The sequence below is a fragment of the Lissotriton vulgaris genome, chromosome 8, assembly GCF_964263255.1.
Source record: "Lissotriton vulgaris chromosome 8, aLisVul1.2, whole genome shotgun sequence".
NCBI lineage: Eukaryota > Metazoa > Chordata > Amphibia > Caudata > Salamandridae > Lissotriton > Lissotriton vulgaris.
Genome location: NC_141696.1, coordinates 880,702,040 through 880,709,669, shown reverse-complemented (window position 1 = coordinate 880,709,669; position 7,630 = coordinate 880,702,040).

The window sequence follows — 7,630 nt, the reverse complement described above, 5'->3', positions numbered from 1 at the left end:
CCCGGATTGAGAACCGCCGGACCTATCGGAGGTCGGACTGTGGGGAAAAACTCGGAGAAAAAGGACCATCGGGAAGGGGCTGAGAGGCAGGTGCGTTCCCGGGCCCCTGGGGGCCCCGCCGGGCGGGCCCGGGTGCTGCCTGGCCCCGTCTCAGCATGGCCAGACCTCGCGGAGGCCTGCCTGAGCAAACTCGGAGGAAAAGGCCCATCGGCAAGGGGGCTGAGCGGCAGGTGCGTACCCAGGCCCCTGGGGGCCACGGCGGGCGGGCCCGGGTCCTGCCTTCCCCTGATTCAGAATCGCCAGACCACACGGAGGTCTGACTGACCCTCTCCCTAGTAATCCGGAGGAAAATTACCCCCCTTTCTTGTAATCCGTGCACTCGAGGTGACAGAGGGGACCCAAGGCGCGAAAGTACCCGACCTCCTGGAGCCCTCGCTGGGATCCGGGAGGCAAATGGCACCTCATCGGGACTTCCAGGGAAGTTCGGCCATCTGGTCGCCCCCATAGGAAAGCATTGCGGGAGACCAGATGGCCGAGGCGATCCTGGAGACCAGATGGCCGAGGGGATACGGGAGACCAGATGGCCGAAGGGATCCCGGAGACCAGATGGCCGAGGGGAACCCAGAGACCAGATGGCCGGGCACGAAAGTCAAGCCAGCCGGTGTCACTCTGTGCCCGGACGAAAAAGGGAGCTGGCGCCGGGGAACGGCAAGGTGGGGACCGGAGGCCCAGGGCCGTGGCACCCGACCTGGGGCCCGGACGGGCCCCTGGACCCAGCCTGGGCTCCGATGCACGGAGACGCAGTGGACGCCTTCCCGGGCCCTCCGGACTACCGTCCCGGGCACCCTGCCACGCAACAGGACCAAGGACAGAGCCCGGGATGGGGAGGCCGCCCTCCCCGGGCCCTCAGGGGCCCCGGCCGGAGCTGCTGAACTCAGCCGAGCGAGGGGAGCCTTCCCGGGCACAACGGAGCCCCGTCCCGGGGCTTTGGCAGTGTGGCATGTCGGTGGACGGCGCCCAGGGCCGTAGCACACAACCCGGGGCCCGGCCGGGCCCCTGGACCCAGCCGGGGCTCCCGGGCTCGGAGGCGCAGGGGAAGACTCCCCGGGCCCTCCGGACCCCGTCCAGGGCACCCTGCCACGCAGCAGGACCAAGGACAGAGCCCGGGATGGGGAGGCCGCCCTCCTGGGGGCCCTCGGGGGCCCCGGTCGAAGCTCCTGAACTCAGCCCGGCAAGGGGAGGCTTCCCGGGCACAACGGAGCCCCGTCCCGGGGCTTTGGCAGTGTGGCATGTCGGTGGACGGCGCCCAGGGCCGTAGCACACAACCCGGGGCCCGGCCGGCCCCCTGGACCCAGCCGGGGCTCCCGGCCCGGAGGCGCAGGGGAAGCCTCCCCGGGCCCTCCGGACCCCGTCCCGGGCACCTTGCCACGCAGCAGGACAAAGGACAGAGCCTGGGATGGGGAGGCCGCCCTCCCCGGGCCCTCGGGGGCCCCGGCCGGAGCTCCTGAACTCAGCCCGGCAAGGGGAGGCTTCCCGGGCACAACGGAGCCCCGTCTCAGGCCTTTGGCAGTGCAGCAGGCCGAGGGACAGGGCCCGGGGCCGTAGCACCCGACCCGGGGGCCCCGCCGGGCCCCTGGGCTCCCAAGCCCGGAGGCGCAGGGGAAGCCTCCCCGGGCCCTCCGGACCCCGTCCCGGGCACCCTGCCACGCAGCAGGACCAAGGACAGAGCCCGGGATGGGGAGGCCGCCCTCCCCTGGCCCTCGGGGGGCCCCGGCCAGAGCTGCTGAACTCAGCCGAGCGAGGGGAGGCTCCCCGGGCTCGAAGGAAACCCCGTCCTGGTCCTTTGGCAGTGCGGCAGGCCGGGGGACCGGGCCCCCGGACCCCATCCGGGGCTTCCTGCCACGCGGCAGGCCCAGGGACGGATCCGGGGCTGGGGCGGCATCCTGGCATGTCCAGCTGCCGGCGGAGGACCGCTAGGCCGAGGGGGGTCCCAGAATACCTTGTCCCTACCAATCCGGAGGAAAATTACCCCCATTTCTTGTAATCTGTGCACACAGGGTGACAGAGGGGACCCAGGGCGCAAAAGTGCCCGACATCCTGGAGCCCTCGCTGGGACCTGGGAGGCGAATGGCACCCCATCGGGACTTCCAGGGAAGTCCGGCCATCTGGTCACACCATAGGAAAGCATTGCGGGCGACCAGATGGCCGAGGCGAGAGGGGCGACCAGATGGCCAGGACCGAAATGACGCCAGTCTGACTGCCCCGGGCCTGTAGGGCTCAGGAGATGCGGGGCCCCTGGGCTCCGGGGCTGCAGGGCTCGGGTGCTCCGGGGCTCCGGGGCTCCGGGGCTGCAGGGCTGCAGGGCTCCGGGGCTGCTGGGCTGCTGGGCTGCTGGGCTCCAGGGCTCGGGGGCTGCTGGGCAGCAGGGCTCCGGGGCTCCGGGTCTCCGGGTCTCCGGGGCAGCGGGGCTGCAGGGCCCATGACCCATGGAGCCCGTCCCGGGCTCTTCCCAATGCCGTGGGCCGGAGGAGGGAGCCCCGGACGCCTGGGAGGTGTTGCCTGGGGCACATCCCATCTGGTCCCGGGGAGGGTGCCTGGGCATACCCTTGCCCCTAGTAATCCGGAGGAAAATTACCCTCCTTTCTTGTAATCCGTGCACGCGAGGTGACAGAGGGGACCCAGGGCGCAAACGTGCCCAACCTCCTGGAGCCCTGGCTAGCGTCTGGGAGGCGAATGGCACCTCATCGGGACTTCCAGGGAAGTTCGGCCATCTGGTCGCCCCCATAGGAAAGCATTGCGGCAGACTAGATGGCCGAGGCGATCCTGGAGACCAGATGGCCGGGACCGAAATGACACCCAATCTGCCTGCCCCGGGCCTGTAGGGCTCGACGGCTGCAGGGCTCCGGGGCTCCGGGGCTGCTGGGCTCCGGGCTCCGGGGCTCCGGGGCTCCGGGGCTGCTGGGCTCCAGGGCTCGGGGGCTCAGGGGCTGTAGGGCAGCAGGGCTCCTGGGCTCCTGGGCTCCGGGGCTCCGGGGCTCCGGGGCTCTGGGGTTGCAGGGCCCGGGACCCATGGAGCCCGTCCCAGGCTCTTCCCCATGCCGTGGGTCGGAGGAGGGGGGAGCCCCGGACACCTGGGAGGTGTTGCCTGGGGCACATCCCATCTGGTCCCCGGCAGGGGACCGCCAGCACGGGGAGGGTGCCTGGGCATACCCTTGCCCCTATATATCCAGAGAAAAATTACCCTCCTTTCTTGTAATCCGTGCACGCGAGGTGACAGAGGGGACCCAGGGCGCAAACGTGCCCGACCTCCTGGAGCCCTTGCTGGGGTCCGGGAGGCGAATGGCACCTCATCGGGACTTCCAGGGAAGTCCGGCCATCTAGTCGCCCCCATAGGAAAGCATTGCGGGCGACCAGATGGCCGAGGCGATCCTGGAGACCAGATGGCCGGGACCGAAATGACGCCCAATCTGCCTGCCCCGGGCCTGTAGGGCTCGGGGTGGAGTTCTGGACTTTTTGGTTCCGTCCAGAGGTGTCAGGGATAACACCCGAAGACCCCGGAGTTCTACCTGTCTCGGTGCACAAATAAACAGAAACACGGGCTTCTCGATGGTGGCGTCAAAGACCAAAGGTTTATTACTGCAGGGACACAGAAGTCACAGAAACTACACACGGGCAGATTCTAGGAGCCTGTTCGATTTGTACAAAAAGGGTTGCTCCTTATATACTGAATATTGGGCTTCGGGCAAATTCTTTACATGTTAGTGCATTCCAAAACCTTTGTGTCCTAAACAATAAATATTTGGCGTTGCACAGGAATCGTCAATAATATCTAATGTCAAAACATTACGAACGCGGGGTTCCCACTGTTCCATCATAATCCCATGTCAACTTTTCATTCAAGACCCGGACCGCCTCATCGTAAATTTCGTTACCTCCCCCTAATAAAGGCCCAGAAGGAAAGGAGCAGAGCTAGGTGCAGAAGATAGAAAAGCAGGATAAGAGATGTTTGTGGGTCGTAAATGGGCAAGGCTACCAGCTTCGGCCGCCTAATCATGATCAGGCCAACGAACACGAGAACCAGTATTGCAGGACTGGCCTCGGGCAGAGGAGGCAGTTTCTGTCGAGTCATGTAGCCATGGCGTGTTCTGTTCTAAGGTGCACGTGTCACTAGCAAGGTGAATTTCCGGCTAAAGTTTACGTGTCCTTAAGTGAAAGAGGTCACTGCGTGTCCATTGTCTATGTGAGGGCAAGAAATACAAAATGGCTTCCGTGATCTAAGATGGATGCCATGGGTAGATCAGAAATGTGCTCGTAGCAGGAGTGGTCTTGCTCATAGCATAGCGAAAACACCAGGATATGCTAAATGGATCATTTGCGGTTCACTGATACCAAAATTATGTATTTACGACAATGTTGAAAACACGGGTTCAAATCGTCACGGAACCTCAGACCCTCCTTTTGCCCTTACATAGGCAATTACTCTATGTCCGAGTCCATCTCTATGCTCATCAGGTCAGTGACATGTTGTTGTATCATCATTCTTTCTCGCGCCTTTTCTCCAAACGCAGGTGGTTTTCTGAAACAAGTTTCAGCACAGAGACTACACAAAGCGGGACCACACTGGATAATCAGGCAGCATGTGAATAGAAATACTAGGATGACACCAATGACCATCAGAACCTTCCATCCCCATGCTGATAGCAGAGTCCAAAACCACTCCATGAAGGACCAGTTTCCCTTGTCTACGTGTATAGAGTCGGAAATCTTGTGTAGCTTAGAGATCGCTTCATAGACGGTCGGAGCATTATTGGGAATAAAAACACAGCAGCTCGATTGGATCATTCTGCATACCCCACCTCGATCTGCAAGTATTACGTCTAGAACCATACGGTTCTGCAACGTCATGAGTCGATCCGCCTGAAGCTCAGCTGTTAAGTTACTAAGGGCACCAGCAGTTTCTGTAATAGTAGATTCAACTACCCGTGTTAGCTGACGTAGATTTCTACTATTGGCCATAGGCCCCCAAAACGGAAGGAAACCTTTGAAGAAGTCTCCAGCTTCCTGACCAGTGGTATCTTCCTTGCAGAAAACACCTCTTGCTACTCTGGTCTTGTGATAATCTGAAGAAGCAGTGTACGTTGGAGGCAACAGTCGAGCAATATAACATGAACCTGAAAAGTCAGCAGGCAGCCATGTATACGCTCTGTCCTGACAGATGAAGTAGGTACCCCTAGCAGTAAGGAAGGCAGGGGAAGAGTTAGACGGAAACACATAAGTCTCAACGCACTCACTCCTCCCTAGCTGAGCTCTTGGATTTCTCCCATTTCCTCGCAAACAGACTTGACCTCGGTGAGGTACGACCCAGACTGGAGTTGAGCTTTTACGCTTACTTTCTCCCAAACTAAGGCGATACTCTGTAGAGTTCCAACTCAAATATACTCGTAATTCATCTCTAGGGTAAGATGGAGTATTATTGACGTCTTTAATCATGTCAATAATTCCCTGGACTAAAGCTTTGTTGGCAGAGTTGTATTTAGTGGAACGTGGTGGACGCGGAGGATAAGTCTCAAGGGCATAGGCAAAAATGGTCTGGAAGGCCTGAAATGATCCATTATAGCTAAAAGGCAAGACTAGATAGGGAATGCCTTTATCCATAGTGTGGGGTATCAAGCCACACACCCAGCAGTCTGTAGTGTTAACTACCAGTTGGTGTTGATGCAAGAGCTGTACAAAAGTGTTATTAATGAATTCTGAGCGTCGAGCTTGCTCGTGTTCAGGAAACGAGTGAAAAGAATGCATAGACGAAACAGTAGAAGAAGCAGGATCAAGGGGAGGTACTGTAGTTACCGGCGTAAAAATCAAATGCACACCAAAGACGATTCCACCCACCAACGTTATTAAAACAATCAAAAACGTAACTGCACATTGCATTAGGAAGCATTTGCTGTGAAGAATTTTGTACAGTCTATTTCTGCGAACATAAATTACATTCTCTCGTTGCAGCTCAGGAAGCTCCATCTTCTACAATCCGCTCGCGACCACTGATGATGTGTACGTACATGAAAATGCCTCTATCAGCCCTGGGAGTTCCCAGAACTAACAGAAAGATCGACCTTGTGTCTGACCCCCGCAGATTCAACTAGGCACACAGCCACGACCCTACGGCTACCCAGACGGCAAGGCAATTTAAAACCACAAAACAATACAAAGTATTAGCAAACTTCCTGGCTGGAGGCAATGTATCAAAATTCAAATGTGTAAAATAGGCAGTTTCCTGCTTTATTTGTCCATATTGCGGGATCGTAAATTGTATATCAGTTTTGCAGGAGCTGTTTGATCTGGAAACAGTGTATTTTCAGCAGTCGTTGCAATGTTCAGGTTCGCAGATGGCAAATGTTCTTTTGTTGCAGATGACAAATGTTCAGAGTTCAAAAGAGCAGTTTCAGGAGGAGAGTCAGAGTTGGATGTGTCTGTGATTAGTTCTGCATCGCTGAAAGGGATAAACCTGGGTATTTGTTCTGTTTCGGAGGCACCAATTCCTTTCTTCACCCAGCTGTCGTAAGGAAGTGGCAGGGGCACACGTTTGACGTGTGTCGTGTGAATCCAGTTTTTTCGTCCAGCCACACGAATAGCAGTTCTCGTTGCTAGCAGCACCTGGTATGGGCCGACGAATCTGGGTTGAAGATTCTTCGTCCTTGCAACATTACGAATGACGACTTGGTCTCCTGGTTTCAGCTGATGACCTGGACTCTCCGGTGGCTTTGGCAATGCATCGAAAACCTGTTGGTGAATAAGACTCAATTTAGCAGTCAAGTCGAAAAGGTAATCAATTAACATTGGGTATTCCAGCTGTCTGAATTCCTTTGGCCTAGGCACCCCCCAAACATTGGCGGGACGACCAAAAACTATTTCGTATGGACTAAGCCCTACTCTGGAATGTACAGTCGCTCTCGTTGATAACAAAGCCAAGGGTAGTGCATCTGGCCAGGGCAAACCTGTGGATGCTTGTATTTTAGCAAGTTTCAGCTTGAGGGTGCCATTATAGCCCTCAACTAAACCAGCAGACTGGGGATGGTTCGCACTGTGGAACTTTTGTTTGATCCCTAAACCGGCACACACACTCTGCATAACTTTCCCTACGAACTCACTTCCGTTATCTGACCATACAATCCGTGGCATGCCATATCTGGGGAAATATTCTTTGAGAAGGATTTTGGCAGTGGACAGGGCAGTATTGTCCTTCAGTGGATATGCTTCGATCCATCTGGAAAAAGCACAAACTACCACTAGGACGTACTTTAGATTGTTTTTTTTTTTTTTTTGGTGTAAGAATTTTATTGCACTTTTGTTCATTACATACAAGACAAATCAAGAATCATCAATAGCTTGCTTGCCTACAACCTCATGGGCCGGCGTACAGCAACTATTGTCATCAGCAACATTGTGAGATGCACACAGCCCATCAGCCGACATCCAGAGGACCGGCGGCGCCTTGTCAGCTAGAGTCCAGTCGCACGTCAGTGCCATGCCCGCTGTCTGATACATCAATAATCTTACTTTTTTCAGTTTTTGTTCCTTTAAACTTACATGTAACTTAACTGTACATTCCCCAACTTGTAGTTCCCTCCCT